Below are 22,888 nucleotides of genomic sequence, written 5' to 3' on the forward strand. Positions count from 1 at the left end.
CCCCTCTGCTTGTGCTTTTGCTCTCTCTCTCTCTCACAAATGAATAAATTTTTAAAAATCTAAAAAAAAATTAAAAAAAATAAAACCAAGTCTCTAAGCAGATGCAAAGAAGGACACTATATAATCATTAAAGGGACAATGAAAGAAGACATAACCATTGTAAATATTTTTGCACCTAACACAGGAGCACCCAAATATAGTAAACAGTTAATAACAGATATAAAGAACTAATTGATAATGATACAATAATAATAACAGACTTGAACACCTCTTTTACATCAAAGGACAGATCATCTAAATAGAAAATCAACAAGGATCAGTGGCTTTGAATGATACACTGCACCAGATGGATTTAACAGGCATATTCAGAAAATTCCATCCTAAAAAGCAGAATACACATTCTTTTCAAGTGCACATGAAACATTGTCCAGGATAGATCGCATATGAGGCCACAAAACAAGTCTTAACAAATTCAAAAATCAAAGTAATGCCAAGCATCTTTTCTGACCATGACACTACGAAACTAGAAGTCAAGGATAAGAAAAAAATCTGGAAAGACCACAAATCCATGGAGGTTAAATAACATGCTACTGAAGGATGAATGGGTCAACCAGGAAATCAAAGCAGAAGTCAAAAATTGCATGGAGAGAAATGAAAATGTAAAGACAATAGTCCAAAATCTTTGGGATGCACCAAAAGTGGTTCTAAGAGGGAAGTTTATAACAATACAGGCCTACCTCATCAAAAGGAATGAGATCTTGCCATTTGCAATGACGTGGATGGAACTGGAGGGTATTATGTTGAGTGAAATAAGTCAAACAGAGAAAGACATGTATCATATGATCTCACTGATATGAGGAATTCTTAATTGCAGGAAACAAACTGAGAGTTGCTGGAGTGGGGGGTGGGGTGGTAGGGATGGGGTGACTGGGTGATAGACACTGGGGAGGGTATGTGCTCTGGTAAGCGCTGTGAATTGTGCAAGACTGTTGAATCTCTGATCTGTACCTCTGAAACAAATAATGCAATATATGTTAAGAAAAAAAAAAGAAGAAGAAGGTAGCGGGAGGGGAAGAATGAAGCGGGGGAAATCGGAGGGATAGACGAACCATGAGAGACGATGGACTCTGAAAAACAAACAGGGTTCTAGAGGGGAGTGGGGTGGGAGGATGGGTTAGCCTGGTGGTGGGTATTGAGGAGGGCACATTCTGCATGGAGCACTGGGTGTGTGCACAAACAATGAATCATGGAACACTTCATCTAAACCTAATGATGTAATGTATGGGGATTAACATAAGAATAAAAAAATAAAAAAACAATACAGGCCTACCTCAAGAAGCAAGAAAAACTCAAATAAATAACTTGACCTTATACCTAAAGGAGCTAGAAAAAGAAGAGCAAACAAACCAAAAACCAGCAGAAGGCAGAAAATAATAAAGAAGAGAGCAGAAATAAATGATATAGAAACTAAAAAACAAACAAACAAACAAAAAACAGATCAATGAAACTAGATGCTGGTTCTTTGAAAAGATCAACAATTTTTTTTAAATTTTATTTTATTATGTTATGTTAATCACCATACAATACATCATTAGTTTTTGATGTAGTGATACACGATTCATTCTTTTCATATAACACCCAGTGCTCCATGCAGTATGTGCCCTCCTTAATACCCATCACTGGGCTAACCCATCCTCCCACCCCCTTCCCCTCTAAAACCCTGCTTGTTTCTCAGAGTCCATAGTCTCTCATGGTTCATCTCTCCCTCCATTCTCCCCCTTCATTTTTCCCTTCCTTCTCCTAATGTTCTTCATGCTATTCCTTATGTTCCACAAATAAGTGAAACCATATGATAATTGACTTTCTCTGCTTGACTTATTTCACTTAGCATAATCTCCTCCAGTCCCATCCATGTTGATGTAAAAGTTGGGTATTCATCCTTTCTGATGGCTGAGTCATATTCCATTGTATATATGGACCACTTCTTCTTCATCCATTCATCTGTTGAAGGGCATCTCAGCTCTTTCCACAGTTTGGCTATCAACAAAACTGATAAACCTCTAGCCAGACTCATCAAAAAGAGAGAGGAAAAAAGAAAGAGAGAGAGAGGGAAAGAGAGAGGACTCAAATACTCAAAATCAGAAACAAAAAAGAAGAAATAACCAACATCACAGAAATACAAAGGATTGTAAGGGAATTTTTTGAAAAGTTATATGCCAACAAACTAGACAACCTAGAAGAAATGGATAAATTCCTAGAAACATATAACCTACCAAACCTGAAAAAGGAATAAATAGAAAATTTGAACAGACCAATTATCAACAATGAAATTGAATCAGTAATCAAAAAACTCCTAACAAACAAAAGCCCAGGACCAGATGACTTCACAGGTGAATTCTGTCAAACATTTAAAGAAAAGTTAATACTTACTCTTCTCAAACTTTTTTGAAAAAGTAAAAAGTTTTTTGAAGAAGTAAAAGTTTCACTCTTTGCAGATGACATGATACAATGTGTGAAAACCCTAAAGACTCTACCAAAAAAACTACTAGAACTGATAAATGAATTCAGTATGATTGCAGGATACAAAATGAATGTACAGAAATTCATTGCATTTCTATATACTAATAATAAGGCAGCAGAAAGTGAATTGAGAAAACAATCCCATATACAATTGCACTAAAAATAATAATATACCTAGGAATAAACCTAATCAAAGAAGTGAAAGAACTTTACTCTGAAAATTATAAAACCCTGATGAAAGAAATTGAAGATGACACCAAGAAATAGAAAGACATTCCATGCTCATGGATTGGAAGAGCAAATATTGTTAAAATGTCTCTACTACCCAGTGCAATCTACAGATTTAATGGAATCCCTATCAAAATACCAACAGCATTTTTTTTTCACAGAGCTAGAAAAAACAATCCTAAAATTGTGTGAAACCACAAAATCCCCAAATAGCCAAAGCAATCTTGAAAAAGAAAAACAAAACTGGAGCTATCACAATTCTAGACTTCAGTTATATTACAAGGCTGTGGTAATCAAAACAATATGGTTCTTTAATGGGGGGCAATGAGAGTGGAGAGTGTGCCATAAGGGCCTTGGGCACACTGTGAGAGTACACGGTGGTGGGGTACTGTCTGCCAACCCCAAATGACATAATCCACCCCTCTATCACAGGTAAATCTTTGCACCTAATCATGATGTCACCAAGTCCTGCTTCTGGTACTTTATGTCTCAGTTGAAGAAGATGAGAAGATGAAAAAGTCTTCAGGGGAAATTGTCTGTGGACAGGTGTTTGAGAAATCCCCCCTGCAGGTAAAGAACTTTGGTATCTGGCTGTGCTATGACTCCCAGAGTGGCACCCACAACATGTGCTGGGAGTACCAGGACCTGACCACTACACATGCTGTCACCCAGTGTTACTGAGACATGGGTGCCCAGCACTGTGCATGGGCCCACTCGATCCAGATCATGAAGGTGGATGAGATTGCAGCCAGCAAGTGCTGCTAACTGGCAGTCAAGCAGTTCCGTGACTCCCAGATCAAGGTTCCACTGCCCCCACCGAGTCCTGTGTCACCAGTACAAGCCATGCTTCACCACCAAGAGGCCCAACACTATATTTTAGATGCAGAGCCTCCCTGTCCCCAGGTCTGCCCAAATAAACTCCTTGGGAAAACAAAACAAAACAAAAACCAATATGGTACTGGCACAAAAATAGACACAGATCAATAGAACAGAATAGAAAGCCTAGAAATAAACCCACAGTTATATGGTGAATTAATCATTGCCAAAGAAGGCAAGAATATGCAATGGGGAAAAGAGAGTCTTTTCAATAAATGGTGCAGGGAAAACTGGACAGCCACATGCAAAAGAATAAAACTGGACCACTTTCTTAAGTCATACACAAAAATAACCTCAAAATAGGTTAAGAAACTAAATATTAGACCTGAGACCATAAAAAAAAATCTTGAAAAAGAGCACAGGCAGCAATTATTTCTCTGACATTGACCATAACAACATCTTCTAAATATGTCTCCTGATGAAAGGGAAACAAAAACAAAAATAAACTATTGGGACTACATCAAAATAAAAAGCTTCTTCACCACAAAGGAAATAACCAACAAAACTAAAAGACAATCTACAGAATGGGAGAAAATATTCACAAATGACATATCTGATAAAGGGTTAGTGTCCAAAATATAAAAAGAACTTCTACAGCTCAACACCAAAAAAACGCCAAATAATACATTAAAAAATGGGCAGAAGATGTGAATAGACATTTCTCCAAAGAAAGCATACAGATGGCCAACAGACACATGAAAAGAAGCTCAGTATCACTCATCAGCAGGGAAATGCAAATCAAAACCACAATGAGATATCAGAATGTCAGAATGGCTAAAATTAACAACAGAGGAATGGCTAAAATTAACAGCAGAGGAAACAACAGGTTTTGGCAAGGATGCAGAGAAAGGGGAACCCTCTTACTCTGTTACTGGGAATGCAAACTGGTGCAGCCACTGTGGCAAATAGTATGGAGGTTCCTCAAAAAATTAAAAACAGAACTACCCTATGATCCAGTAACCACACTACCAGGTGTATACTCAAAGACTACAAAAACACTAATCCAAAAAATATATGCACCCATATGTTTATTGTAGCATTATTTACAATAGCCAAATTATGGAAGCTGCCTGTGTCCACTGACAGATTAATGGATAAAGAAGATGTGGTATTCAGTGGCAAAAAAGAATGAAATCTTGTCATTTGCAACAGGATGCATGGATCTAGAGAGTATAATACTAAGTGAAATAAGCCAGAGAAAGTAAAATTCCATACGATTTTATGAATATGTGGAATTTAAGAAACAAAACAAAGGAACAAAGGGAAAAAAAGAGAGAGACAAACCAAAAAACAGATTTTTACCTATAAAGAAGAAACAGATGGTTACCAGAGGGGAGGGGGGGAGGGGGATGGGTGGTATAGGTGAAGGTGATTGAGAGTACACTTAGCTTGATGAGCACCAAGTAATGTATGGGATTGTTGAATCACTATATTGTACATTTGAAACTAATTCATACTGTATATTATCTATTCTGGTATAATATAATATAATATAATATATAATAATATAAAATATAATATACAATATAATAAATAAAATAAAATAGGGACGCCTGAGTGGCTCAGTCAGTTAAGCATCTGCCTTCCGCTCAGGTCATGATCCCAGAGTCCTGGGATCGAGTACCCCATCAGGCTCCTTGCTCAGTGGGGAGCCTGCTTCTCCCTCTGCCTGCCACTCCCTCTGCTTGTGCTCTCTCTCTTTCTCTCTCTGATAAATAAATAAAATCTTTAAATAAAATAAACTATGAAATTTTAGAGAGACTTATAAAGTAAGTTGTAATTCAGAAAAAAAATGTGTGCATATTGAATATGTTATTTTAGGATATATTGATGAGAATATAAATGGTTATTTTACTCAAATGGCTCATAAACCAGAAGAGGAGACAGAGATATAGGCAGCAAATGTAGAGTTGACAAGTAATTACTAGAAAGCAGAATCTGAACAGTAACAGAATACAAATCCAGACACTATGTAGTGTGAGGCAAGAGAACAAAGAAATTAACTCCAAGGGGGAAGACTTCAAAGAGGGTATATTTTTGGAACCAATCTTTGATAGATGGGTATGACCTTGACACTCAGAGATTGAGCAGAGAAGGATATTCCAGGGAGAGGGAACAGCATGAACAAAAGCAAAGAGCCAAACAAGTACTGGCCAAAGTGCCTGAAGCAAAGAAGATGATGATCAGAATACAGGCTGAAGAGGTAGGTTGAAATGAAGGACATCTTGAATAGCATAATGAGGAATTTAGATATTATTCAAAAGGAAATTGATAGTTTTAGATAAAGTGAATGGCATGATTAATTTTGAAGTTTAGAAAGATTACTCTGATAGAAGTATAATGATTTAGAACAAATAGAAACTGGAGACAAAGGGAGATATTATGATAGACCCCAAGCATGAAAGAAGGGCATGATTAGGGCAAAAAAGATAAATGGAGAAAAGAGATGCAAAAAATATTATGCAGTTGAAATCAATAGAGGGATGTAATCAGAGATCAATACCAACACATCTAACATAGGAAATAGCAACATAGAGAATGCAGGGGAAAGAAATAGATTAGATGCTAAACCATTGTGGGTCAACTTAATGTAATGGAAGTTAATGGATTACATGAAGGCTCAGGTGGGAACAAAGGATCATTAAATTGCAGAGCACATAGGGGCGCCCGGGTGGTGCAGTCGGTTAAGCATCTGACTCTTGGTTTCGGCTCAGGTCCTGATCTCAGGGTCATGGGACTGAGCCCTGCGTTGGGCTCCTTGCTCAGCACAGAGTCTGCTTAAGACTCTCTCCTTCTGCCCCTCCCCTCCCGCTTTCTTAAATCAGTCAATCAATCAATCAATCATCAATCTTTTAAAAAGTATCAGTGCACATAATTCCAAGACAAACTCCTAATCAAGGACTGGTGAATTAGTGGTATTCCCTGCATAGACTTAAAAAATGGCTAATAACCTACAGCATTACTTAGACTAATAAATTTACATTTTGGGGACAATTTTGCTTGAAAAATATCTTTTAAAAATATCAGTGAATTATTGAGAAAATACATGAAAAATATTTTCATATAAACTGAAACATTTAGAACTTACTCAGATAAGTGAAGTGCAAATCATCCTGGGCTCTGTATGTGCAAAAATTTACTAGTGGGCATGGCTGGGAAATTTTGCCAAGGAATCAGAAATTTGGCAGTAAGTTCCCCATATACTTAAGTAGGTTCTTTTTTGCTTTTCAAGTGTGAGTCATCTCAAGTGTAAAATTAGAAAAAAGAATGTTTTCAAAAGCCAAATGCTTGAGTTTTGCTACGTACCAAGAAGTGGGAAATTTTTAGCAATAATGCACATATTTCCAGGCATGGCTGCTATTTGAAGAAAATTCTGAGGGGTATATGGAGGACTACCAGGCAGAATGAAGGACTGGGGCCCTTTGGATAGAGGTGAAAGCATGTGCAAATGCAGTAGGTGTTTATAATTACATTACAATCATAGTATTAGTTGCTGGGGCACTTCTGTGGCTTATTCCCTGGTTATTAAAATTGTGCAATTAGAATTCATTCTTGCAGACTATGGTGTCAAGACAAAGTAAATGTAACTGTAGCACCCATAGCTGCAGGGGATTATAGTTCTAACTGCAGTGAAAATATGTCTCTTTTTGGGGGGGAGGGGAAAACCCTGTGGATATGTTTAGAAGGCAGGAAAAAAAGAGCCATGTGCCTATTTCAATATTTACCTTGCCATAGTCAGTCTGATGACAATTGACATTGGAAAGGGTGACACTTCTCTTGTAGACAAGAGTGATTTTCAGTAAAAAATGACCATGAATTTTTATGTTTCTAATGCATGCCTCCTCAATCATTGGGACTGGGAAGGAAAAGCCTGCATTATTAGGTAATTAATGTTTATTAAAAAAAAAAAAAACTATTGCAAAATCTCAGTGCTCCATGCAAAAGCAGGTGTTCCTGGATAAACTTCTCTTGCACAACTCAACCCCAAGCAGTGACTGTGACTCAGAGATCCTCCTATTTAGTGGTTCTGCCATCCCAGAGGGCCTCCTCAGAGTACTGTCCACATTCCATTGGCCAGAGCTAGTTACATACCACTACCTATGTGAAAGAGAGCAGGAAATGTAGTATTTTTGTATGTATAGGAGGACAAGGAAATGATGTAGAAACTGGATTCCCAGCACATCACAACAGGACACAGTTTACATAAAATGTAATTATGTCCACAGGAGAAGGCACAAAGTATTCTTGATTAAAGATGAATACTCCGGGGCGCCTGGGTGGCTCTGTCGGTTAAGCAACTGCCTTCGGCTCAGGTCATGATCCTGGAGTCACGGGATAGAGTCTCGCATCAGGCTCCCTGCTCGGCAGGGAGTCTGCTTCTCCCTCGGACCCTCCCCCCTCTCATGTGCTCTCTTTCTCATTCTCTCTCTCTCAAATAAATAAATAAAATCTTTAAAAAAAAATAAAGATGAATACTCCAATATAACTATTACATGGATTGTTTTGTGGATTTAGGATTGAACTATTTTCACAAAGAAAGAAAAAATCCATCAGCGAATCTCCCTGTCAGATACTTCAGCCTGTATAATGGTGGGGTCAAATGAGGACACTGGGCGAGGAGTTTAGATACTTATTACTGTCTTAACTCTATCATTAACTAATTATGTGACCTTTGGTTTTGTCCATAACTTTCAGTCTATTCCATCTAGAGAATGAAACTACTAATTCTGGACTTTGTATTTCCCAATTTATTCAAGATCCCTTTGATAGACCTAAAAGTAAAAGTAGCACAATGCACATACTATATTATCCCCATCTGCCAAGAAAGAATATCTCCTATGCCTTTCTTATTTTCCAACAACTGATTTCTCTCTAATTTCCCTCTTATCACACAAAAGTAGTTGTTGAATAGAATATGATTGGCTGACAAAGAAAGTTTTATGATAATTTCCATCTGTGTATTTTTTTGCTTACCCCAGGGTGAACAAATGAACTCTTTATAGAAGAAATATATGTATCTCATACACCATGTCTACTGAGAGGTGTTGAGGATAATCAATAAAATCAGAAACAAGATAAACTTTGTTTTAACAATCCCTAAATGAATCTGTAGTTCTTTTTTTTTTAAGATTTTATTTATTTATTTGACAGAGAGAGACACAGCGAGAGAGAGAACACAAGCAGGGGGAGGGGGAGAAGGAGAAGCAGGCTTCCCGCGGAGCGGGGAGCCTGATGCAGGGCTCGATCCCAGGACCCTGGGATCATGACCTGAGCCGAAGGCAGACGCTTAACGACTGAGCCACCCAGGCGCCCCTGTAGTTCTTTTTAGATAAAAATAAAGTTTTTAATATTGGAAAAAAGACAATTGGATCTAAAAGCAGAATAAAAATGGACTTTCTCCCCTAATTCCTCTCCTTCTTCCAGTTTATTTTCAGTTCCACTTTTATGCAAATATCTTCATGAAGCAGGGTAGCAGAATTTCATATTAGCTTATTCCAAATACAAAATAGGTTGATAAAGAGTTGTTAAATAAAAGAAATTAAGGTAGCTTCTGAATAGGATTGATGATGGAAGTCAAATTAATATTTGGCCTTTTGAGATGGGGTCCTTTTTTATTTATTCTAAATATTTCAAATGCATTTTGTACCAGGAATTTTTCATCCGATCCTAAGACTTTGAGATAAGACAACTTTCTCTAAGGTAAACATACATTTTAAAACCCCAGAGAGGCCAGGCCATTGAATAATAATGGTCTTCTCAGGAATATCAATGCAAGACAAGCATGGTAAGCTTAGTAAAATTATCAGTATTTCTTTCCATCAACTCAATTAATTTTGAAAATACAGTTCTTTTTTTTTTAAAGATTTTATTTATTTATTTGAGAGAAAGAGAATGAGAGAGAGCACATGAGAGAGGGGAGGGTCAGAGGGAGAAGCAGACTCCCTGCCGAGCAGGAAGCCCGATGCGGGACTCGATCCCGGGACTCCAGGATCATGACCTGAGCCGAAGGCAGTTGCTTAACCAACTGAGCCACCCAGGTGCCCGAAAATACAGTTCTTAAGCATAAATTACCAGTTAACAATTATACTAACATTATTACAAATCAATATTAAATCTGCCAATTATTGCTACTTCATTGATTTGAGTGAGTGGTATATTTTACTGAGGATAAAGATAGAGTCTCTCAAACGACCTGATAATTCAACCTAATTCAATAGTTATTAATTGATAATCTGCTGAGTGTGTGCCAATACACAAAGATGCTAGAGAACTACACAAGTATACAAGAAATATACAAGAAGTAAAACCTTGTACCTATCTCTAAGTTAACATGATTTAGGAGACAAAATGCACCTTTAGATAAGAATGTTCAAATAAAACTATAAAATAATAAGTAAATACATGCTTCCAGAAACAATGGTAGATTATTTCAAAGGTGAGAGATCATTGTACCTTAAAGAGATGGTGAAGCTTCAGAGATGTTGATAGATTGTTGGGGTTTTTCTTAGGGACAAGATCCTAGACAGGGGGAGAATGGCATGAGAAAAAGTATAGAAGTTATAATGTGTAGAAAAAATAAGGATGTTGACTAGAAGTATGAATTCTTATATGGTAGACAGACCAATACGTAGATAGAACAAGTGAGCTAGAATATAGCTGCTGGTCTGAATGTTTGTATCCCTTCAAAATTCATGTTTAACTCCTCCTAATGCCTGATGTGATGGTATTAGTATACTGGACCTTTGTAAGGTGTTTAAACCATAAAAGTGGAACCCTCACAAATTGGAGATTAGTGCTTTATAAAAGAGGTTTCAAGAGATCCCTGTGAGGACACAGAGAGAAGGCACTGGCTATGAAACAGGAAGAGGACCCTCACCAGAGAATGAGACCATACTGGCAACTTGATCTTAGACTTCCAGCCTCCAGAACTTTGAAAAATAAATTTCTGTTGTTTATAAGCTACCCAGTCTGTGGTGTTTTGTTATACCAGCCCAAACAGACTAAGGCAACAAGTTAACTTTGAAAGCCAGGCTGAGGTTTCAACTTAATTCTATAGGGAATTGTAAGATGTTTGCACAGGGAAATTACATCATGAAAGTGATGTCTGGGGAAGCCATATAAAATCAAATCCTGCTATATACATACACCTTTAACTAATGCAACAGGTTGAAACCCCACTCCCTTCATCATGTTATTCTATTTTCCATTTTATAATTCTTGCATATTTTGATTGGTGCTGACTAGGGACCTAAGTAAAAGTAGTAACTGTGGTGGTTAAGAGACTGCCTCTTCAAGCAAAATGATTGGCTTTTCATTCTGGCTCCAACAATTATTAGCAGAGTGATTTTAGCCAAATTCTTAATCTCACTGTGCCTCAATTTCTGTGTTTTTATAGTGGAGATTATATAATATTTCATAGGATGGTTATGTAGATTAGAATTCCAAACTATTAAGAAAAATTCTTAGGGTTTTATGATGCTTGGCATATAGTAAGCACTTTATAAAGGTTAACTATTATGTTTATTATTGAAGTCCCTTTGCCAAGAGTGCATGTGGCTGTTGGTTTACAAAGTAGTTTAAACCATGTAGTTAAAAATTCACTTTTTCAGATGAAAGCAATATATTGAGAGAAATCCTAAGTATTACACCAAAGATGATGATACGTATTATAAATGTCAACCTGAAAATATACAGATGTTTCACTAAACTAAAATAAACCCAGGGAATATAGTCAATAAAGCCAAATGAAATATGAAAAAAATAATGTAGTAATAGACCAGAAGTAAAGAGGTGATGCAGAGAACTAAGGCTTCTGTCTGCCAAACTTTGAGAATCTTCTGCTTAGATGTCCCTATAGTGTCTGCTCTCTGAGTATACTGTTAAAGCTCTAATTGGCTTGCTTATTTATTATTTATTTATTTATTTTGTTCTGGATCTTTTTTATTTTCTAAAATTCATCAAGACACTTCTTTTGCTAAAACCTTTGCTGAAAATATTACTTTTTAAGATTTAAATTCAATTAGCCAAGGTATAGTACATCACTACTTTTTGATATAGTGTTCAGTGATTCATTAGTTCAGTATAACACCCAGTGCTCATCATATCACATGCCCTCTTTAATGCCCATCACCCAGTTACCCCATCCTCCCACCCATCTTCTTTTTCACAACCTTCAGTTTGTTTCCTGGAGCCCAGAGTCTCATGGTTTGTCTCCCTCTCTGATTTCTTCCCATTCAGTTTCCACCCCACCCCTATTGTCCTCTGAACTATTCCTTAGGTTCCACATATGAGTGAAACTATATGATAATTGTTTTTCTTTGATTAACTTATTTCACTTACCATAATCCCTCCAGTTCCATCCATGTTGATGTAAATGGTAGATATTTATCCTTTCTGATGGCTGAGTAATATTCCATTGTATATATGGACCACATCTTCTTTATCCATTCATCTGTGGAAGGAGATCTCAGCTCCTTCCAGTTTGGTTACTGTGTACATTGCTGCTATGAACATTGGGGTGCAGGTGCCCTTTTGGATCATTACATTTGTATCTTTGGGGTAAATACCCAGTAGTGCAATTGCTGGGTTGTAGGGTAGCTCTATTTTTAACGTCTTGAAGAACCTCCATACTGTTTTCCAGAGTTGCTGTACCAGCTTGCATTCCCACCAACAGTGTAAGAGGGTTCCCTATTCTCTACATCCTCACCAACATTTCTTGTTCCCTGTCTTGTTAATTTTGGCCATTCTGACTGGTATGAGGTGGTATCGCATCGTGGTTTTGATTTGTATTTTCCTGATGGCAAGTGATGTGGAGCATTTTTTCATGTGTCTGTTGGCCATTTGTACGTCTTCTTTGGAGAAGAGTCTGTTCATGTCTTCTGTCCATTTCTTGACCGGATTATTTGGGTTTTTTTGGGTGCTCTGATTGGCTTTACTGGGAAAATCTAATTCCTTATGTAATTCCACAGCAGTGAATTATGTTGCCTGTCTGAGCATCTGAGACAAGATGACACATAACAGAATAGACTTGTGCACATGTTAATTATTGGTGAGGAAGAAACTATCACTTGGCATGGGCATAGGGCAAGTAACAGTAACACTCTATATTTTATTAGGGACAAGATAAAGAAGATGATGAAGTGATCCTGGGTTTCCAGAATGCTTCATTCTGTTTCAGCTACAGGGACCTGATTTGGGGAACATGGATTATAAGGGGTTTGTGTGTGTGCTTGGGCATGTATGTGTACCTGTATGTGTTTTTCATTTTGACAGCTAGAAACTATTCTTAGTGCTGAACTACATACCCACACAACCAGCTGGAACTTAAACTATGCCTCTAGTAATCAAAGATTTTTGTTGTTACTTCCATGGAAACACTTGAAATAGTTTTTCATTTATGTGTATTTAGATTGAAGTCAACTTCATCATATTAATCATGTGTTCATTGGTCTTTTAAGAGGTGAATGTGTGTGTACAGAAGTCTTAGAAAGAGAGAAAAATAGGTCATTGTTATTCAGTAACTAGCACTGAAAGTAAATATATTACTCTGACTTTATCTGTAATGTCTACTGTTCTACACACAGTAATGAATATATTAGTCTGACTTCATCTGTAATGTCTACTTCTATTTTACACAGAGTAATTATATATAAGCCCTTAGCTTTGAGCCCCATTACAGAGAGCTCATTATCATGTGCATTTTTATATATTTGTGTCAAATCATAACCCCTATATTTAAATGCAGTGTACACTCTCAATAAATCAGAAGGGGAATAACAAGAATTCTCAACTAGCTGAAATTGTTTCCTTTTGTATCATTCGAGTTTTTGTCAAAAAGGAGATAGATAGATAGATAGATAGATATAGATATAGATAGATAGATCTTATGTAAAAGGATGTTTACTTTATGCAATTGTGGAAGCTAATTAAACAGTCTGTGTACACATGATGCTTCCACGTCAGGTGCTGGAGCCTGAGGTCAGCAAGGGAGAGAATACAGAAGTGTAAAAACAAACTGGAAACTGCAAGAATTGACTGAATCTCACAAGCATGCACTGACACCTGCATCACTTTGAGGCTTTCAATTTTGATTTTTTCTTTTTTCAAGTTTTTATATACAATGGAATATTACTCAGCCATCAGAAAAGATGAATACCTACCATTTGTATCGATATGGAAGGAACTGGAGGGGATTATGCTAAGTGAAGTAAGTCAAGCAAAGAAAGACAATTATCATATGGTTTCACTCATACGTGGAACATAAGGAATAGTGTGGAGGACCACAGGGGAAGGGAGGGGAAACTGAATGGGAAGAAATCAGAGAGGAAAACAAACCATGAGAGACTCTGGACTCCAGGAAACAAACTGAGGGTTACAGAGGGGAGGGGGGTGGGGGGATGGGGTAACTGGGTGATGGGTATTAAAGAGGGCACCTGTGGTGATGAGCACTGGGTGTTATATGCAACTAATGAATCGTTGAACACTACATCAAAAACTAGTGATGTATTTAACTGAACATAATAAAAAAATGTTTCCATAAAAAAATTTAAAAATTTCCAGTTAGTTAACATACAGTGTAATATTAGTTTCAGGTATAAAATTTAGTAATTCATCACTTACATACAACACCCAATGCTCTTCACAAGCACCCTCCTAAATACCCATCACCTATTTAACCATGAAGAAGCTGATATTCCTCATCACAGAGCTAAACACACATCTGGTCTAGGAGTCAGAGAATCTGACCGATGGAGGAGATCCCATGGAAACTGAAGGGGCTTCTGTCCCATGCCAACAAGAGTCAACAGATAAGAAACAACAAACATGGAGTGCAACAGCACTGAATGTCCTAAATTGATCTCCTGAGCCTTCAAATCCTGCGTGAAATATTTTTTTGTGTGTTCCAAATACCCCTTGAACTGCAGACAAAAGAGTTCTGAAAAACATAGTTCTAGCCTAGCTAAATTGACACAATACAAATCCACCATACCTGTAGTTCACAGGAAAAAAACAAGGTTGATATAGTTACAGTTAGTTTTGTCTTTGGATCCGTATATATTTAGACCAGTATACATTCGGCACTATTTCTTAGAACTTCCTTATCTCCAGTTCTGGAGAGTTTTAAGATCAGAGGGTGTTTGTGTCACAAATGATGTGAAATGTCAGTCATCTACTATAAACACTCTTGATGCTTCAGTGTTCACCACAATGCAATGCTACATCATCACCCACCCCCCAGCATAGCACATTCACTACAAGGAAGCTCACTATCTCTTTTTTGAACTAATACAATAGTTTGAAAATTCTTCTTGACTTTGAGTATATATTTGTCACTTCTCATCTTTCACTAGTCAACCCTGTTTAGCTCTCTGAAGTCTCAAAAATCAACATTTTTCTTTCTCTTTTTATTTATTTAATTTTATTTTTTAAAAGATTTATTTATTTATGTTAGAGAGAGGGAGGGGGAGGGGGAGAGGGAAAGAGAATCTTAAGCAAACTGTGCACAGGGCTAGATCTCACAAACCTGAGATCACCACCCTGAGATCATGACCTGAGCTGAAACCAAGAGTCAGATGCTTAACCCACTGCACCACTCAGGGGCCCCACTTTTTGAGTAATTTAAAGCAGTTTTTAAGAGTCTCTTATGGTTTGCCTCCCTCTCTCTTTTTTTTCCCCTTCTCCTGTGTTCATTTGTTTTGTGATGAGTACTGGGTGTAAGTGATGAATCCCTAAATTCTAGTTTTGAAACCAAAATTACATTATATCTTAGCTAACTAGAATTTAAATAAAAACTTGAAAAAAATTAAAAGTATATAAAGAGCATTTAGCCATAAATCAAAAAAATAAACAAATGAAAATATATTTGCTCTCAAAAAATTAAATATAACAATTTTTAGGACTCTCCAAAACTCCTCTATTCTAAGCATCCACAATTCTTTGAAATATTTTTTTTATGTTTGTGAAACATGTCTTTTATTTTATTGCTTTCCCCAAATTTAATTCTATCACACAAATATTTTGAAAAGCTTTTGTTGATTTTTCAACATGCCTTTGCAGTTCTTTTTTTTTTAAATTTTATTATGTTATGTTAATCACCATACATTACATCATTAGTTTTTGATGTAGTGTTCCATGATTCATTGTTTGCGTGTAACACCCAGTGCTCCATTCAATACATGACCTCTTTAATACCCATCACCAGGCTAACCCATCCCCCACCCCCCTCCCCTCTAGAACCCTCAGTTTGTTTCTCAGAGTCCATAGTCTCTCATGGTTCATCTCCCCCTCCGATTTCCCCACCTTCATTTTACCCTTCCTACTATTTTCTTTTTTTAACATATAAAGTATTATTTGTTTCAGATATTTTTATAACACTTTGTGCAGAACAGGTGCTCATTATAGGGTCAGGCTCTCTCAGATTTTCTCTGCTTTCATAATTCTCTCTTTATCACTGTGTCCTTTGAGGTTCTAGTCCCTAAGACATCCCTGATAGAAGTAGAAATATATCAGTTGTTTGGCTATTTCCCAATTTAATGGGGCTCATACTGAAGCATTTTTATAGTCTTGGGATCACTTTAGAGAGGAAGGCAATGTGATACAATAAAAAGAATGCAGGTTTTGGCGTCAGAAATCTTAGTTGGAATTCTGGTTTTGCAACTTAATGGTTGTGTGATCTTAAATAAATCCCTAACCTATGAGTCTCAGTTATTTCAAATTGGGAATAATCTTACCTACTTAACAGGCATATTCTGAAAAATAAATGAGATCAGGTACAGATGCACATGGCATAGGCACTTGAATATGGTCAACATCTGGAGCAATTATGCATTAGCAGTAACACATAAACCAATAGAAAACATAAAGACCTGTCCCCCAAAATTAATAATAATTTTAGATAAGTAAAGCATATCTTTCTCTAGCCAAACTTTGTTCTATATTTTTCATATTGAGGAATATATTTCTAAAATAAGTACTGGTTTATTAAAAAATATTTACTGAAACGTACTACATCAAGTCATTGTTCTGGGAACTGTAAATAGAGCAGAGACAGAAAGAAATGATATCCCACCTTTGCAAAGCTTATGTTCTAGTGAATAGATTGCTGGAGGAGGGACTATACGAAATGATTAAGTAGACAAATATATAAGAAAGTATACAATGTGACAAGCTTTTTAAAGAAATCAAAACAGGGTGATGTGAGATAGTAACTAGACAACAGAAATAAGAAATCTATCTTAGAAAGAATGCTCAAAAAAGGAAATGAAAAATACTCAAAGAAGGTCACTCAAAAAAGATGATAATTGAGTGAGACCTTAAGAATGGAAGGGAACAGTCTAGGAGAAAGTAGCATGAGCTAGAGAGGTCAATAGGGACCAGACAATGCATGGCCTTTAAGGTTGTGTAAAACAATAAAAATAATCAATTGATCTTTGACAAAGGGGCAAGAGAAATGCAAGGGAGCAAAGATAGTCTTTTTGACAAATGGTGCTGGAACAACTAGATGTCCACATGCAAAAAAATGAATCCAGATAAAGACCTGACACCCATCAGGGAGGTGCCTGTGTGGCACAGTCTGTTAAGTCTGATTCTTAGTTTCAGCTCAGGTCATGATCTTAGGGTCTTAAGATGGAGCCCAGCATCAGGCTCCATGGTCAGCATGGAGTCTGCTTGGGATTCTTCCTCTCCCCCTGTCCTCCCCCCAACCTAAAATAAATAGATAAAACACAAATATAAAACTCCTAGAAGATAATGAGAAAACCTAGATGACCTTGAGTTTGATGATGACTTTGTAGTTACAACACCAGAGGAATCATCCATGAAAGAAGTAACTGATAAGCTGGACTTCATTAAAATTAAAAACTTCTGCTCTGCAAAAGATATCAAGAGTATAAGAAGACAAGTCACAAACTAGAAGCAAATATTTGCAAAAGACACATCTGATAAAGAAATGTTATCCAAAATATATAAAGAACTCTTAAAACTTAACAATAAGAAAATAAACAAACATTAAAAATGGGCCAAAGACCTTAACAGATACTTCACCAAAAAAGTTATACCAATGGTAAATAAAGATAAAAAAAGATGCTCGACATCACGTATCATCAAGAAAATGAAAATTAAAACAATGAGATACCACTACATACCTATTTGTATGGCCAAAATCTGGAAAACTGACAACCTCAAATCCTGGTGATGATGTAGAGCAACAAGAACCCTCATTCATTGCTCATGGGAATGCAAAATGGTTTGGCTACTTTGGAAGAGAGTTTAGCAGTTTCTTACAAAATTATACATACTTTTACCATACAGTCCAGCAGTCATTCTCCTTGGTATTTATCTAAAGGACTTGAAACATGTCCACATAAGAGCCAGCACATGAATGTATATAGCAGCTTTATTCATTATTTTCAAAACTTGGAAGGAAAAAAGATATCCTTTAGTAGGTGAATGGATAAACAAACTTTGATACACACAGATAATAGAATATTACTTAGTGCTTAAAAGAAATGAGCTATCAAACCATGAAAAGACATGGAAGAAATGTAAATGCATATTGCTAAGTGAAAAAAGCTAATATGAAAAGTCTACATACTATATGATTTCAACAGTATGACATTTTGGAAAATTCAAAACTATGGAGACAGTAAAAAGTTCAGTGAATGCCAGGGGTTGAGAGTGGCAGAAAGAATGAATCAGCAGCACACAGAGAATATGTTGGGCAGTGAAAATATTCTGTATGATACTATAATTATAGATATGTGTCATTATATATTTGTCCAAACCCATAGAACGTACAATACCAAGAGTGAACCATAATGTAAACTATGGACTTTGGGTGATTATGATGTGTGAACATAGGTTTATCAATTGTAACAAATACACCATTCTGGTGAGTGATGTTGATAATGGGGGAGTCTGTTCCTGTGCTGGGGCTGAGGGTAAGTGAGGAATCTCCTTACCTTTCGCTCAACTCTGCCATGCATCTAAAACTAATCTAAAAAGCTAATCATCCTTTATGTTGTATGTGGTTTATGTTCTGAAAATGTTGAATGAGCTGACAATTAAAATTTAGACTGAGATTCAGTTTTATTGATTAAAGAGGTGTCATCAACAAATTGTATCATTTTAGGAACTATTCTTAACTTTGTAACTCACTTTATTCATCTAAATAAAGGAAATAATACTTCTGTGTCTGTTAAGTTTACTTTGGGAAAATAAACCATGAAAAAGAATATTGCAATATTGTAAAAGCTTTATGAAATAAGGCAAAATGGGAAAAATCACTCTGCAAATGGACAAGACTAACAAGAAATAGCCCTATTTGTTTGTTTGTTGTCAATGGACTGATTTTGAGCAGTTGTGCCATTGTTTTCCTTTTGAATATTTCTCTTCACATTTTTCTTCTTATAAAGCTAACTTTTCTACTTTGTGAATAAAGAATTTCTTTATGGGGGGGCGGAGCAACATGGCGGAGGAGTAGGAGACCTGGATTTTGTCTCCTCTCAGGAATTCAGCTGGATAGGGATCAAACCATTCTGAACACCTACAAACCCAACAGGAGATCGAAGAAAGGAATAGCAACAACTCTCTGAACAGAAAAGCGACCACTTTCTGGAAGGTAGAACGTGCAGAGAAGTGAATTTGAGGTGATATTCGGGAGGATAGACAGTGGGGGAGGGGCCTCCGTTGGCCGCCTCTGGCAAGTGATAGAGCCGCGGAGCACAAAATCGGAAATTTTAAAAGTCTGCTCCGCCGAGGGACGTCACTCTGGTGGCTAAGCGGGGGGTGAAACCCTCCAGGACAGTGTGGTCTCAGGACCCTCGGGGTCACAGAAAGACCGGGGGTGCCTGAGTGTGGCAGAGCTCCCAGGTAACGGACCAGGGAAGCCGGCTGCAGAGGCGGAGCCCAGGCGTGGGCTCTCAGCTCGGGGTTGCCATAAACCGTGATCCGCGGCACAGTCAGGCCACTGCTCCTCCAGCAGGGACCCAACAAGCGGCAGATCCGGGGAGACTCACCTTCCTCCCCCGGGAGGAGCCACGCGGGAGTGCACCGCAGGGATCTGCTGGGTTTGGAGACTCCACCTGGGGTCGGGTGCCAGAGATAGAAACGCCCGGTCACAGGCCGGGTGAGCATGGAGTGCAGCCGGAGACCGGGGAGACGGGAGTGACTGACGGCTTTTCTCTGGGGGCTCACTGAGAAGCGGGGCCCCGAGTTCTCGGCTGCTCCGGGGCAGAGATTGGGAGGCCGCCATTTTCACTCTCCGCCTCCAAAGCTGTACGGAAAGCTTGCAGGGAACAAAAGCCCCGGAGAACAAACCCGAGCAGATTACTTAGCCAGGAGAGGGCAAGGGTGGGGCAATTCCGCCTCTGGCAGAGACATTTGGAAACCACGGCAACAGGCCCCTCCTCAGAAGATCAGCGAGAACAGCCAGCCAAGACCAAGTTTACCGATCAATGAGAATGGCAGAACTCCAGCGCTAGGGGAATACTGCACATAAAATTCATGGCTTTTTTACCATGATTCTTTAGTCTTTCAAAGTTAATTTTTTTTTAACTGTCTTTTTTTCTTTTTTTTCTTTTTGAATTTTTCTTTTTCCCTATTTCAACCATCTTATCAATCCCTTTTTTTAAAAAAAATTTTTATTTTTCATTTTTAGAGTCATATTCTATCCCTTCATAGTAGTTACTGTATTTTTGGCTTATATATATAGTTGTTCTCTCTTTAAAATTTTGAGATAGTTTCTTCTAACAGATTAAAATATACCCTAAATCCCTAGTATATGGTGTTTTCTATTCCCCTGCCTGATCACATCCTCTCCCTTTTTTTTTCTTTTTTCTTTTTTTAAATCCTCTTCTTTCTTTTTCAAACAACTTCTTCTCAATTCCTTTTATAAAATTTTTTATAATTTCCATCTTTACACTCATATTCCATCCCTTCATCATATAAACCCTTATTTTGTACATATATAAGTTTTTCTTTCTTTAAAATTTTGGGAGGCACGTTCTTCTAAAAGACCAAAATACACCCCAAATATAGTGTGTGGCACTGATCTATATACCAGCCTGATCATATTTGATCACATTCTGTTTTTTTGTTGTTGTTGTTGTTGTTTTGTTTTGTTTGTTTTTGTTTTTATCTTTTTCTTTTTCTTTTTTTTCTTTCTCTTTTTTCTCTCTTTCCCTTTCTTTTCCCACTGCTTCAGGTCTTTTCTGATTTGTTTAGAGTATATTTTCTGGGGACGTTTTACTCTGCTAGCATTTTGTTCTCTCACTAATCTATTCTCCTCTGCACAAAATGACAAGATGGAAAAAATCACCTCAACAAAAAGAACAAGAGGTAATACCGACTGCCAGGGACCTACTCAATACGGACATTAGTACGATGTCAGATCTAGAGTTCAGAATCATCACTTTAAAGATACTAGCTGGGCTTGAAAAAAATATGGAAGTTATTAGAGAAACCCTTTCTGGAGAAGTAAAAGAACTAAAATCCAACCAAGTAGAAATCAAAAAGGCTATTAATGAGGTGCAATCAAAAATGGGGGCGCTAACTGCTAGAATAAATGAGGCAGAAGAGAGAATCAGTAATGTAGAAGATGAAATGATGGAAAATAAAGAAGCTGAGAAAAAGAGAGATAAACAACTACTGGATCACGAGGGCAGAATTCGAGAGATAAGCGATACCATAAGACGAAACAACATTAGAATAATTGGGATCCCAGAAGAAGAAGAAAGAGAGAGAGGGGCAGAAGGTATAATGGAGCAAATTATAGCAGAGAACTTCCCTAATTTGGGGAAGGAAACAGGCATGAAAATCCAGGAAGCACAGAGAACCCCTCTCAAAATCAATAAAAATAGGTCAACACCCCGACATCTAATAGTAAAACTTACGAGTCTCATAGACAAAGAGAAAATCCTGAAAGTAGCTCGGGAGAAGAGATCTGTAACCTACAAGGGTAGAAACATTAGATTGGCAACAGACCTATCCACAGAAACCTGGCAGGCCAGAAAGGACTGGCAGGATATATTCAGAGCACTAAATGAGAAAAATATGCAGCCAAGAATACTATATCCAGCTAGGCTGTCATTGAAAATTGAAGGAGAGATAAAAAGCTTCCAGGACAAACAAAAACTAAAGGAATTTGCAAACACAAAACCAGCCCTACAGGAAATCTTGAAAGGGGTCCTCTAAGCAAAGAGAGAGCCTAAAAGCAACATAGACCAGAAAGGAACACAGACAATATACGGTAACAGTCACCTTACAGGCAATACAATGGCACTAAATTCCTATCTTTCAATAGTTACCCTGAATGTAAATGGGCTAACTGCCCCAATCAAAAGACACAGGCTATCAGACTCGATTAAAAAACAAGACCCATCGATATGCTGTCTGCAAGAGACTCATTTTAGACCCAAAGACACCCCCAGATTGAATGTGAGGGGGTGGAAAACCATTTACGATGCTAGTGGACACCAAAAGAAAGCTGGGGTGGCAAACCTTATATCAGACAAATTAGATTTTAAACCAAAGACTGTAATAAGAGATCAGGAAGGACACTATAGCATACTTAAAGGGTCTATCCAACAAGAAGATCTAACAATTGTAAATCTCTATGCCCCTAACATGGGAGCATCCAATTATATAAGGCAATTAATAACAAAGGCAAAGAAACACATCGACAACAATACAATAATAGTGGGGGACTTTAACACCCCCCTCACTGAAATGGACAGATCGTCTAAGCAAAAGATCAACAAGGAAATAAAGACGTTAAATGACACACTGGACCAAATGGACTTCACAGACATATTCAGAACATTCCACCCCAAAGCAACGGAATACACATTCTTCTCTAGTGCCCATGGAACATTCTCCAGAATAGATCACATCCTAGGTCATAAATCAGGTCTCAACCAGTACCAAAAGATTGGGATCATTCCCTGCCTATTTTCAGACCACAATGCTTTGAAACTAGAACTCAATCACAAGAGGAAAGTCGGAAAGAACTCAAATACATGGAGGCTAAAGAGCATCCTACTGAAGAATGAATGGGTCAATCAGGAAATTAAAGAAGAATGTAAAAAATACATGGAAACCAATGAAAATGAAAACACAACTATTCAAAATCTTTGGGATGCAGCAAAGGCAGTCCTAAGAGGAAAGTATGTAGCAATACAAGCCTTTCTCAAGAAACAAGAAAGGTCTCAAGTACACAACCTAAGCCTACACCTAAAGGAGCTAGAGAAAGAACAGCAAATAAAGC

At 37.4% G+C, this 22,888-nt stretch overlaps 1 pseudogene; it reads left to right on the forward strand.

Moving 5' to 3' along the window:
- Window positions 1-3,062: 3,062 nt before the first annotated feature.
- On the forward strand, window positions 3,063-3,628 carry LOC110576164 (annotated as a pseudogene).
- Window positions 3,629-22,888: the final 19,260 nt, after the last annotated feature.

The sequence above is a fragment of the Neomonachus schauinslandi genome, chromosome X, assembly GCF_002201575.2.
Source record: "Neomonachus schauinslandi chromosome X, ASM220157v2, whole genome shotgun sequence".
In the NCBI taxonomy this organism is placed as follows: Eukaryota; Metazoa; Chordata; class Mammalia; order Carnivora; family Phocidae; genus Neomonachus; species Neomonachus schauinslandi.